We start from the raw sequence: 12,725 nt of genomic DNA, 5'->3' as shown, positions 1-12,725 counted from the left end.
ATCAGATTGAACCAACATTCCTATCTCGATTTGTTCGTCTAAACTCCATTTTGGGGAATTGTGCAACAAACAAATCCAGTTCTTAAATACACGCATAGGCCTACCCACCCACTTACTCAAACCATCTGGGAGAGGTATGCAGAGCCTCCGGGAAGTTAGTCAGCTGGAGTCGGGGTAATGACATGCTACCAGGATCTTACTTTGAACTCAATTGTTTATCGTCCATTTGCATCATTTTCCGTGGTTAGTTAATCCCATGTCGATTAAATGTGTGATGGCCTATAACCGCTGTTTATTAAAACGTCAAGGTATTGCTTTCTCACACACACATTTTCCTCTTCTTCCTTTAAATACGTTATTTCACAATTCTTCTTCCACACATTGCCTATATTTAGTTAAAACGGTCCTCTCCATCAAGCCAGTCATGTGGGGTCTCTGATGTGAGCGCCTTCTCGCAGTGCCCGACTGCAATCGATAGTAGACTACTAAATGTTGTCACTATAGAGGGCAGTCTGTCTCTACTAGATGGGCGAAAGGGAAGTGGAGTTGAGGCCCATAAAATTTTGAAGCAGTACAAAATGCCAAGAGACAACAAAGAGAGGAAAAGTGATATAATCCGCAAATGTTACTAGCCTAAAATGGAAAAGGAGAGATATATGCCTACGAATAAATCTAGACCGTTTTTTCTTTCCATATATTACTATGGCCTATGTTCATCTATAGGCCTACATGCAGGAACTGATCATGTAGCCTATAGCATCATTCAGTACCTCACCGGTGGGTTGGGGGGTGAATGCATGGAGCAGGTGATGGAGGGCTTAGTGGGCCATTTTAAGAGGAAGGAACTGTAGAAAAATGGGGAAGGGGGAGGATGAAAGGAGAAGAGGGATACATTTAGTAAGGGTAAAATAACAGTTCAAATTTGGTTCAAATTCAGATGTTGAATTTCAGATGACTCAATACAGTGCAATACCTGTAAAGCTTTCTCGTCGGGTTGAATGTATACAGCCAATGTGTTGTATTTGTTGTTTATTGGAAAGAGAAAAACACAGAGAGAAGTACCCCATCCTGGTACATGTGTATTGTGCTCCTGGGCCCAACTTGGGCTAGACCACTGCTGTCACACTAACTCACCTCATACAGAAAACTCAGTCAGCTGAACCAGAATAGGCTCTATGCATATACTGCCTCCCACACTCTATTTTACTTCCTACCGGGTTGCTGACTTGTTTTTATCATTAGCTTACTAGCACAATAACTGTCGTCGATGCATTTCTGACTGAAATATTTCGCAATGACTACGTTTAAATTACAGCCCCGCGAAGGAGGTGCTAATGAGCAGTGCCTCTGTGTTCAGTTTCTTCAAAATGTAATGGTATTATGAGCTTCCATAGTTTCCCGGTCGATGTAGAACTCAGAAAAGGGTGGTTGGTGGCAGTATGTTGTGACAAATTTACGGTCACCAAACACACCAAGGTGTGTAGTACACATTTCATCGAGAGTGACTTTGTTGAGGGAAAAAGACAATACCTAAAAAGAGGTGTTGTTCCTACAGTCTTCCCGTGGAACTGGCACATTGAAAAGAGACCTGGTGTTTGGGAAAGAAGACTGAAACCTCCTGCCCCGACTGAGGAGGACGAAGTACAAGGTGTGCTTCCTATGGACTGTGCCGTCTCTTGATCCAGTCCAGACACATGATTACTGTGCAGTCCCTGAACCCACAGCCCTGGACATGTCTTTAATGGCAAAGCATGAGCATATAAAAGAAATTGAGGGGCTTTGAGCTAAGTTGGAGAAACCGTTCGCCCAACACGGCTTTGGTCTACAGCGATTTGCTGGTTCTGACGAGGATATACGTTTTTACACACAGTAATGATTTATTATTATCCAGCATTACTATTGTTTATTATTTACTATTATTATACTATTATTATTATTCCGAAGAACATGTTCATTGTTATTTAGGGGTGGCAAATAGTCTAGTGGTTAGAGTGTTGGGCCAGTGTCACGACTTCTGTCGAAGTCAGTTCCTCTCCTTGTTCGGGCGGCGTTCGGCGGTCGACGTCACCGGTCTTCTAGCCATCGCCGATCCACCTTTCATTTTCCATTTGTTTTGTCTTGTTTTCCCACACACCTGGTTTACATTTCCCTCATTACTTGTCATGTATTTAACCCTCTGTTCCCCCCCATGTCTGTGTGTGAAATTGTTTATTGTCAGGTTGGCACGCTTCCGGCTGGTTTGCGCCGGGTTTCGTTTTGTACCCGTGCTTTGTGGCAGTCGGTATTTTGTACTTGGTTGTTGTACTTTGTGCTGCCTCACTTGTTCTTTGGGCATTTGTTTTTGTGACGCGGTTGCGTTCTGTTCAAATAATTGCCTCAGTAAAGTGCTTTGTCCACTCATCTCTGCTCTCCTGCGCCTGACTTCCATGCACCAGCTGCACCCACTGTTTGACAGCCAGTAACCGGAAGGTTGCTGGATCGAATCCCCGAGCTGACAAGGTAAAAAATCTGTCGTTCTGCCCCTGAACAACGCAGTTAACCCACTGTTCTCTGGTAGGCCGTCATTGTAAATAACAATTTGTTCTTAACTGAATTGCCTAGTTAAATAAAGGTAAAATAATACATGTAAAACTAGTCTAGCATAAGTAGGCACATTGAATGTATATTGTCAATACATTAGTTTTCAGTTAAGCCCCAAAAATGCTCCCAGGTCGTTGTTGCAAATAAGATTTGGGTCTTGTCCACTTCCCAGGTAAAAATTTTGGAAACAAATTCAATGCTGTGAATTACAGTACAAATTGCAGTAACAAGAAAAACAGGCTACAATAGCAGCTAGGTCATGTCTAGTGCTACTTGATGCTTAGAGAAGATGGGCAATAATACTAATGAGCTTTTTTGGTATTCAAATACTCTGGGTCAGTCTTTAGATTTGCAAGCTACACCCACCTGATGGCCTTCTGGCACTTGATTGAGCGGGCAGCAGAGACCAAGTTAATAAGAGTCACAAGCACCAATCCATCTGAAACAAGTGTTACTTGAAGAAAACCAGTAAGGGGACAACTTCATTAAATACAGTACTTAAGAGAATATTATTTGATCTTACTGTAATTGTTAAACAATGTTTACTTTGTGTTATGGACCGAATTTAAGGACTAAATTGTAGTAAAACGTTTTTTCTTTATGTTCAGACACTGCCATCAATCGACGAGTTCTTCTTGTTTATGACTCATCTGTCGCTGGGTCTGAAGCAGAAGGATTTGGCCCATCGGTTCAGTCTCCACCAATCGACAGTGATCTCTTGGGCCAACTTCCTCTACTGTCTGCTTGGATCAACACGGATATGGGTCCCCAAGGAAACCATCAAAGCCCACCTGAGTTCAAGGACTATCCAGACACCCAGGTAGTGATCGACTGCACTGAACTCCGCTGCCAGACACCATCTTCACTACTACTGCAGAGTGAGGCATTTTCTTCCTACAAGACACACTGTACCTTTAAGGGCATGTTGGGAATGTCACCACATGGAGCTGTCACTTGTGTCATCGTTGTATGCTGGATCTGTGAGTGACAAGGAGATCTTCAAGCAGTCTGGAATAATTTCCTTACTCACCCCTGACATGGCCATTAAAAATTTAATTAAATCAAATGTTATTGGTCACATACAGTACACACATGTTAATGCGAGTGTAGTGAAATGCTTGTGCTTCTAGTTCCGACAGTGCAGTAATGTCACAATCGTCTAAAGGAGTAGACCAAGGCACAGCGTACTTAGAGTTCCATATGTTTAATAAATATGAAACTCACCAAAACAATACAGACAAAAACGAAGCGTGACGTTCTGGGCTGCTCACAGGCAGCTACACAAACAAAAGATAGAAAAAGGAACATAGAACGCCCACCCTAGTCACACCCTGGCCTAACCAAAATAAAGAACAAAACCCCCTCTATGGCCAGGGCGTGACAAGTAATATCTAACAAGTAATCTAACAAATTCACAACAACTAACTTATTCACACAAATGTAAAGGGATGAATAAGAATACGTACATATAAATATATGGATGAGCGATGGCCGTGTGGTAGATAAGGGCTTTTTCATAAATGACATTGTTCCGTGCAAAGTCAACAGGCCAGCCTTTGAAGACGCACACAGATGCCAGCGCATGAGGTTAGGGAGACACAATCCATTGCCAAGCTGAGAGTGCATGGTGAAAGAATGAGCCGCAGAGTAAAGGAGCATAAGTTGTTTGACAGTCATCCCCCTGACCATCTCATGCAGCATCAACCAATTATTTGCAGTGGCGTGCCTGTTGGTCGACTATCAAAATGAACCTTTGCTCATAGCATGGGCCAAGCCAGTGTAAATGTACATGTGTTTATTTGCTAGCAGCAAAATAATAATTTGTTTATCTTTGACATGTATTAATCATTTGTGTTGCAGTGAATATCAGTTTGTGTGGAGCTTGTATTGTTTTTAATTAGGCAATGAGTTTAGGGGTGGGGGAAAGAAATCAAGTAAACACAGAATAGCCAGAATGCAAGATTGAATACAATGTTAGAGATGTGTAATTGATTAACTGAGCTGTTGAACATTTGCTGAAATACATTTTTTTAACAAATCTATTATACTGTAGTTTTCTTCACAATAACATCAATACTTATTTTCATGATACCACTAAACTTGGCACCCATGCAGGGGATCCATTCAGGTGCGAGATAAGACACTTCTGCAGGTAGTGGTAAAAATAAAAGTGGTCAACCTTCTCTCTTATAGTTTTTGAAACCTGTAGATCTTTATATATCCTTTCAACATTAGGATATCCTCCTGTGCACAGATTACAAAAGTCACACCAGCTACAACCTGTGAGAAAGATTTGACCTTTGCACCTGCCAGTAGTAAGCATGAGATCTCTTCAACTTCAGCTCTTCATTCCATATCTTCAGGTAAGAGCAGTCAACATAACTTGGTACATTTGGGCACTTGACCTCTAAGAGTCCAAAGTGTGGTCTCACACTGGGATCAAATGTGATGCCATCTGGAGAGGATCCTAACCACGGGGCATCTTGGTGCACTACGAAGCCACACAGAAAGAAGTTAACATTCTTCAGTGTGCAGTACTCCTGTACAAAGATACAATTCTCCTTAATCGAATCACATTGTCCGATTTCAAAAAGGCTTTACGGCGAAAGCAAAACAGTAGATTATGTTAGGACAGTGCCTAAAAAATAAAAGCCACACAGCCATTTTCCAAGCATGGACAGGCGTCACAAAAAACAGAAATACAGCTAAAATTAAGCACTAACCTTTTATGATCTTCATCAGATGGCACTCAAAGGACTTCATGTTACACAATACATGTATGTTTTGCTCGATAAAGTTCATATTTATATCCAAAAACCCCATTTTACATTGGCTCGTAATGTTCAGAAATGCTTTTCGTCCGAAAACTTCCGGTGAATGAGCACATCAATTTATAGAAACACTCATCATAAACGTTGATAATATATTAAACTGTTACTCAAATAATTATAGATAAACATCTTCTTAATGCAACCGCTGTGACAGATTTCAAAAAAGCTTCACGGGGAAAGCACGCTTTGCAATAATCTGAGTACTGCGCTCAGAAAACAACAGCAGGCAATACAGATACCCGCCATTTTGGAGTCATCTAAAATCATAAATAGCATTATAAATATTCCCTTACTTTTGATGATCTTCATCAGAATGCACTCCTAGGAATCCCAGGTCCACAATAAATGTTGTTTTGTTCGATAAAGTCCATCATTTATGTCCTCTTTGTTAGCGCGTTCAGTAAGCTACTCCAAATGTAGGAAGCGCGCCGAAAATTTCACGATGAAAAGTCAAAAAAAGTTATATTTACGTTCGTAGAAACATGTCAAACGATGTATAGCATCAATCTTTAGGGCCTTTTTAACATAAAAGTTCAATAATATTCCAACCGGACGATTCAAATGTCTTCAAAAACATAAGGGAAGACCCCCATAAAATGGACAAAAATGAATGGGAACATATTGGCACCGCACGAATCATACACCCTAATGCCAATACCACCCAATTTGGTCCACATTAATCCAAATCATATTTAAAATTTCTTATGGCAAATGCCAAGTGTCACACCCCAAAAATCCTATAGATGGCGAGCGCGCTCCACCGTGGATTTTCTTATTGCAAATGTAACGCAAGTCAACCCCCAAGGGTCAAATTTTGAAATTGTTTTTTTTTTTTTTGAAAACTTATCACCCCCTTAAAGTGCTTTCTGGACCGTTTTTCGAAATTTTTGGGATTTTTTTTGTCAATTACACATGTATAAGAGCTATATACTTTCGACATATTTTATTGACATCATTTTTTGGGTTGTTTTTGCTTGTGCATAAGGCATATGTTTTGTGCATTTGGAATATGATTTCATAGGAAGTCAAAAGTGACATTTTTTTTCATTTTTTTGCCAAATGCCATTAGAAATGTCCAAATGAAATGTCCAATTATTTTCTTTGTCAATTATACATGTATGAAAGTATTCAATGTGCCAAATCACAGCAAATATCCAATAGATGGTGAGCGCTCTCCACAGTGAATTTTCTTATTGCAAATGTAACACAAGTCAAGACCCAAGAGTCAAATTTAATTTAAAAAATGTTTTTCGAAAACTTATCACCCCCTTAAAGAAGTGCTTTCTGGACCGTTTTTCGAAATTCTTTCGATTTATTTTTATTTTTTTATTTTTTTATTTTTTTTTTTTTTTTTTTTTTTTGTCAATTACACATGTATAAGAACTGCATGAACATACTTTTGACATATTTTATTGACATAATTTTTTCTTGTTTTTGCCAAATGCCATAAGAAATGTCCAAATGAAATGTCCAATTATTTTTTGGTCAATTATACATGTACGAAAGTATTGAATGTGCCAAATCAGGATGTTTGTCCATTTGCCATGTACGATCATAGGAAGTCGGTTTCCAAACCCAAAAGTCAGTGAACCATGTCCAAATGGCATTTATACTGCCCAAATGATATATAGCCCTGTGTTAAGCCATTAATCAACCTAGATGGTCTATTTGTCATGTATGATGAGGGAGAAGTGGGACTCTGTTGTTTTTTGTTTTTTTTTTAATTGAAAAACGTCCAAAATGACCATTACATCACGAATTTGACATGCTCAAAAATACTGCAAAAATGCATAATTGACTGGCCCGATGAACTCGGGATGGCCGGGCAGTGACTGTGGTTCCTCTCCATCGCTCGTTGTGGTGTTTTCATCATTTCCATTTGGTGATGTTTTTCACTATTGAATCATATTGCAAATGTAGCATATGTTGCAATTTGTTGCAATATTTTTCAATGGGCATTTACCATCACAAATTCGACATGCTCAAAAAGACTGCAGAAATGCGTAATTGACTGGCCCGATGAACTCGGGATGGCCGTGCAGTGACTGTGGTTCCTCTCCATCGCTCGTCACCCAGCAAGTCAGCGTCCATCAGTCAATTAGATGTCATTTTGACACCAAACTGATACCATCTGACACCAAATCCACTTTTTCCAACTCGTTTAGAAGCCAACTATCACATACATCAGAGCAGGCCCATAATTCACAGCGCCTTCAGTTTTAACCATAAAAAAACATAAAACACATAGTTACGTTCTAGCTGCGGGTCCAGCTCTGACATCATATGTAGGCCTATGTGAGGCGACCCCCGAATCCCAAGTTTTGGCTCGATAGGTCATTCGGTGTCCTTAATTGATGCTGAAAATCCACTTTTTCAGTGCGTTGCTACAGGGTCCTTGAATGAGCTATCGGACAGAAACGTTGGGGTCCGTCTTTATGGGCCGAGGCGGTTTCAATGCACCTAGTCTTGCGACTCTGGGACATTTCTAAATGTCGCCATTTTCGTGATGGTTAAAATGAATTGAACATATTGCAAATGTACGAGGCTGTTTCTCGGTCTGAGAACCTTCTAGAGCCACATAACTCACCGTGCACTATCGACTTGAGCTCTAGAACAGGTTTCTAAAGTTTTAGAGCTCTAGGTCTGACGGTTCTTTGATCGTTCGAACAAAGGTAACTATTGCAGGCACTGTATGTCTCTAAGCCCCACACTGTGTCACTATGTCCTAGCTGTGTGTGTGTGTGTGTGTTATTTTTTTTTGCAAATCTGATGGGATAAATGACTGATTTACAGTTCATGGGGGTTACCTAGTCACACATATGAAGTTTTGTAAATATGTGACTTTTTTAACCCTTCAAAACAGCTACCGTGACCCCAATTTAAGGCACTTCCGGTTGGCACAGGAAGCTTAGAATCAACACACGTTGTCATTGGGGTAGGCTTTCACAGAATCCTGAGTGTTAACCTGTTGGGTCTAGGGGGCAGCATTTGCACGTCTGGATAAAAAAAATGTACCCGATTTAATCTGGTTACTAATCCTACCCAGTAACTAGAATATGCATATACTTATTATATATGGATAGAAAACACTCTAAAGTTTCCAAAACTGTTTGAATGGTGTCTGTGAGTATAACAGAACTCATTTGGCAGGCAAAACCCTGAGACATTTTCTGACAGGAAGTGGATACCTGATGTGTTGTATTGACTTTAAACCTATCCCATTGAAAAACACAGGGGTTTAGGAATATTTTGGCACTTCCTATTGCTTCCACTAGATGTCACCAGCCTTTACAAAGTGTTTTGAGTCTTCTGGAGGGAGATCTGACCGAACAAGAGCCATGGAACGGTGATGTCCCATTAGACACCTGGCGCGCTACTTCATGTTGGGTACCCTCGTTCCAATACGTTATAAAAGACTATGCATTCGTCCACCTTGAATATTATTCATGTTCTGGTTAAAAAAGGCCCTAATGATTTATGCTATACAACGTTTGACATGTTTGAACGAACGGAAATATATTTTTTCCCCTCGTTCATGACGAGAAGTCCGGCTGGCTTACATCATGTGCTAACGAGACGGAGATTTTTGGACATAAATGATGAGCTTTTTTGAACAAAACTACATTCGTTATGGACCTGTGATACCTGGAAGTGACATCTGATGAAGAGAATCAAAGGTAATGGATTATTTACATAGTATTTTCGATTTTAGATCTCCCCAACATGACGTCTAGTCTGTATCGCAACGCGTATTTTTCTGGGCACAGTGCTCAGATTATTGCAAAGTGTGATTTCCCAGTAAGGTTATTTTTAAATCTGGCAAGTTGATTGCGTTCAAAAGATGTAAATCTATAATTCTTTAAATGACAATATAATATTTTACCAATGTTTTCTAATTTTAATTATTTAATTTGTGACGCTGACTTGACTGCCGGTTATTGGAGGGAAACGATTTCCTCAACATCAATGCCATAGTAAAACGCTGTTTTTGGATATAAATATCAACTTGATAGAACTAAAAATGCATGCATTGTCTAACATAATGTCCTAGGAGTGTCATCTGATGGAGATTGTAAAAGGTTAGTGTATCATTTTAGCTGGTTTTATGGTTTTGGTGACCCTGTCTTTGACTTGACAAAACATTACACACAACTCTTGTAAATGTACTGTCCTAACATACTCTAAATTTATGCTTTCGCCGTAAAACCTTTTTGAAATCGTAAAACGTGGTTAGATTAAGGAGATGTTTATCTTTCAAATGGTGTAACATAGTTGTATTTTTGAAAAATTTGAATTTTGACATTTATTTGGATTCAAATTTGCCGCTCTTGAAATGCACCTGCTGTTGATGGAGTGCACCACGGGTGGCACGCTAGCGTCCCACCTAGCCCCAAGAGGTTAAGTCTTTACGTTAAGAATTGACTGACTTACACAGGGTTGAATTCAGTGATTTGCACAATCTGCACTCTGTCACTCCATCCTTGCTGTGTGTGTGTGTGTGTGTGAGCTTTTCTTTGACATCTGTTTGGATAAATGACTGATTTACAGGTCATGAGGGTTGCCTAATCACACATATGAAGTTGTGGAAATATCTGACCTTTTTAACCCTTCGAAACAGCCCCTATGACACCATTTTAATGCACTTTTGGTTGACATAGGAAGCTGAAAGTGAACACATATCATCCTTGGGTTAGGCTCTTATAGAATATTGAGTTTTAAGTCTTTACGTTAAGAACTGACTGATTTACAGAGGGTTGAACTAGTGTGTGTTGTTTCAGAAAATCACAGAAGTCTCACAGAGCTCCGAAACCCACCTTAACGGTTCATCTGAACACGCTGCAACTGGATCTGTAACTTTTTTGGAAAAAACCCTCATTTTTTTGAATATCACCAATTTGACATTGTACGATTTCTCTTAAATGACGATAGATAAATGTCTGGTTCTTTTTTCCTGACACCGTAGGTTCATGTACTTTGACGTGAAACGGTCAAATTAGCGCTCTATTGAAATTTTAGACTTTTAATCCCAGAAAAAATGGCCTTAACTCAAAAAGCGTTGAGGCCTCGACTCCATCTTGTTCGGGGCCAACTGCCCATTATGCCAAACCAATGCTCACCAAGTTTCGTCTTCGAAGTCTTTTCTGTTTAGGAGAAAAGGCCACGTCGTGATTGGTGATGTTTGTTACATTTGCAATATGATTCCATGTGCCCTCCATTCGCCCTCCTGTGGTATAATCTGTGACAGGTGAGAAATGACCAAAGTTTGAAAATTGTATAAAACGGAAACCGAATGTCAGAGAGACTCCGTTCGATGACTTCCAGGAAGATCCGGCCCCGGTGCACGGCCCGACGCTGTCCGCGAGATTTACAAACGTTCGCGGACGTCTAGTAAGGGGCCGTACATTTGCAATATGGACTTCCTCACTAATCATACAGCAAATGCCGAAATGTTCCTTTCATGTATGTAATGGAACACAGCTACATCTCTCGTGAATGCGCGCAATTGAGGCCATGTCTTTTCCTGAGTGAACAACTTCCAACTTCCTTTGTTCGCTCTCTGTTCACCATAGAAGTCTCAAACAACTTTCTAAAGACTGTTGACATCTAGTGGAAGCATTAGGAAGTGCAAAATGAACCCTAAGTCACTGTATACTGAATAGGCCCAGTCTTGAAAAACTACAAACCACTTCCTGGTTGGATTTTTTCTCAGGTTTTTGCCTGCCATATGAGTTCTGTTATACTCACAGACATCATTCAAACAGTTTTAGAAACTTCAGAGTGCTTTCTATCCAAATCTACTAATAATATGCATATCCTATGTTCTGAGCCCGAGTAGTAGGCAGTTTAATTTGGGCACGTCATTCATCCGAATTTCCGAATACTGCCCCGTCACTAAAAGGTTTTAATGGATATTGATAGACTCACAAGTGTTCTTGGCTTGTGCCAACACTGTTCTGTGTCTGTGCAGCTGTGAACTGGTGGTGCAGCAGGAATGTTTAGCTGAGAGTAGTGTGCTGTCTCGTAAAGAAGGGCCACCAGATGATTGCACATAGCACTTCCTGCAACACAGCAGCAGTGGCTTTGGACCTATCACTGGTACGGAGTGCTTTAACACCATCTGTGAAGTGAAGATCCGTGTTATGAATGACTGAAGTGAGAAACAAGAATGATGCGGCCCATAAATAACAATAAACATAGTAGTGTCGAGTCTTCTTAACTATACAGGAATATATCGTGTCTCAGTAACACAAATGACAAAACACCGCTTCAACAGATCTTTACCAAATAACCTGTTAAGTGGGCAATTCAAAATTGGGACTGGGACCCAACATTAATATCTATCTATTGATAAGATTAAACGTTGACACTGTCTCCAACACATTTTCACAATGAGTGTCCCACAGGAGATGTTCAACAAGGTCCCTAGTAGCCATCTTTAACCTTTCCCTACTCTCATGTCAATGTATCTTTGTTAGATACCGTGTAGAAGACATGAACAACAATTATTTTTAGCTTGCAAATATAGCTAGCAAGCATAAACTTTAAGCACGCTAACGAAAATACACACATTCTCAAGTACATTCTGTCAACGTTACATACTTTTACAAAGTAACTAGCTAGCTACAGTTACTAGTTAAATTAGCTAGCTAGCTAGCTAGCTAGCTAATATGATTGTAGCTAGCTAACGTTACATCTGTCACTGACTTGGTACTCACCTTCATAGTTGTCTATGTAGCTTCCTATATACATCTTGAACCCCTTTTCGTTCTTGCTAGCTGGAGTCTCCGAGGCTGATTTAACAATTCGATGTACACCATTAATATTAATTTGAGGCAAGTCCTGAAGACACCTAGTAAAAAAACTGCGATATAGTGGTAGTAATGTTATATCGTCGATAACAACTAGACTGACTTCCGTTCTATATTATGCGCCACCGGAAATTGCCACACCGGTAGGAAGTGTGCTTACAACGTTCATTCATGGAATGTTCATAAGGGCTATTCAGAGAGAGAGTCGCATACAAATCTGTCTACTATGCCCCCTTTCTGTTCCGAGGTGGATGGACTGTTGCCGCAGGCAACCTAGCAACCTGTATGTAGTCCCCTAAAGATGAAGAGGAAGCTGTGTCTGAGCAAAAATTCTATTTATAGGAGCATCAGGAGAAAGGACAAAGGACATGTTTGTGTTTTTGTGACTTTTGTGACTTTGAGAGCACACAGGGTAACAGATGGAGAAGGAGGCAGATTGTGAGACAGAGTTACTAGAGAGAGAGAGCGCAAAGGAGGGAGGGCGCAAAGGAGGGAGGGAGCAAAG

The 12,725-nt window shown here is 40.2% G+C and overlaps 1 long non-coding RNA gene across 1 annotated transcript; it reads left to right on the top strand.

The window, feature by feature from the left end:
* Positions 1 to 979: 979 nt before the first annotated feature.
* Positions 980 to 4,618, top strand: LOC123729230 (uncharacterized). The gene is made up of 3 exons (XR_006760950.2): positions 980 to 2,499; positions 2,921 to 3,048; positions 3,189 to 4,618. It is a non-coding gene; the product is annotated as an uncharacterized LOC123729230 (long non-coding RNA).
* The last annotated feature ends 8,107 nt before the right edge of the window (positions 4,619 to 12,725 follow it).

This window comes from Salmo salar, chromosome 20, assembly GCF_965601325.2.
Source record: "Salmo salar chromosome 20, fSalSal1, whole genome shotgun sequence".
NCBI lineage: Eukaryota > Metazoa > Chordata > Actinopteri > Salmoniformes > Salmonidae > Salmo > Salmo salar.
The sequence above is the reverse complement of the archived record's forward strand: the minus strand, read 5'-3'. Positions and strand labels throughout refer to the sequence as shown.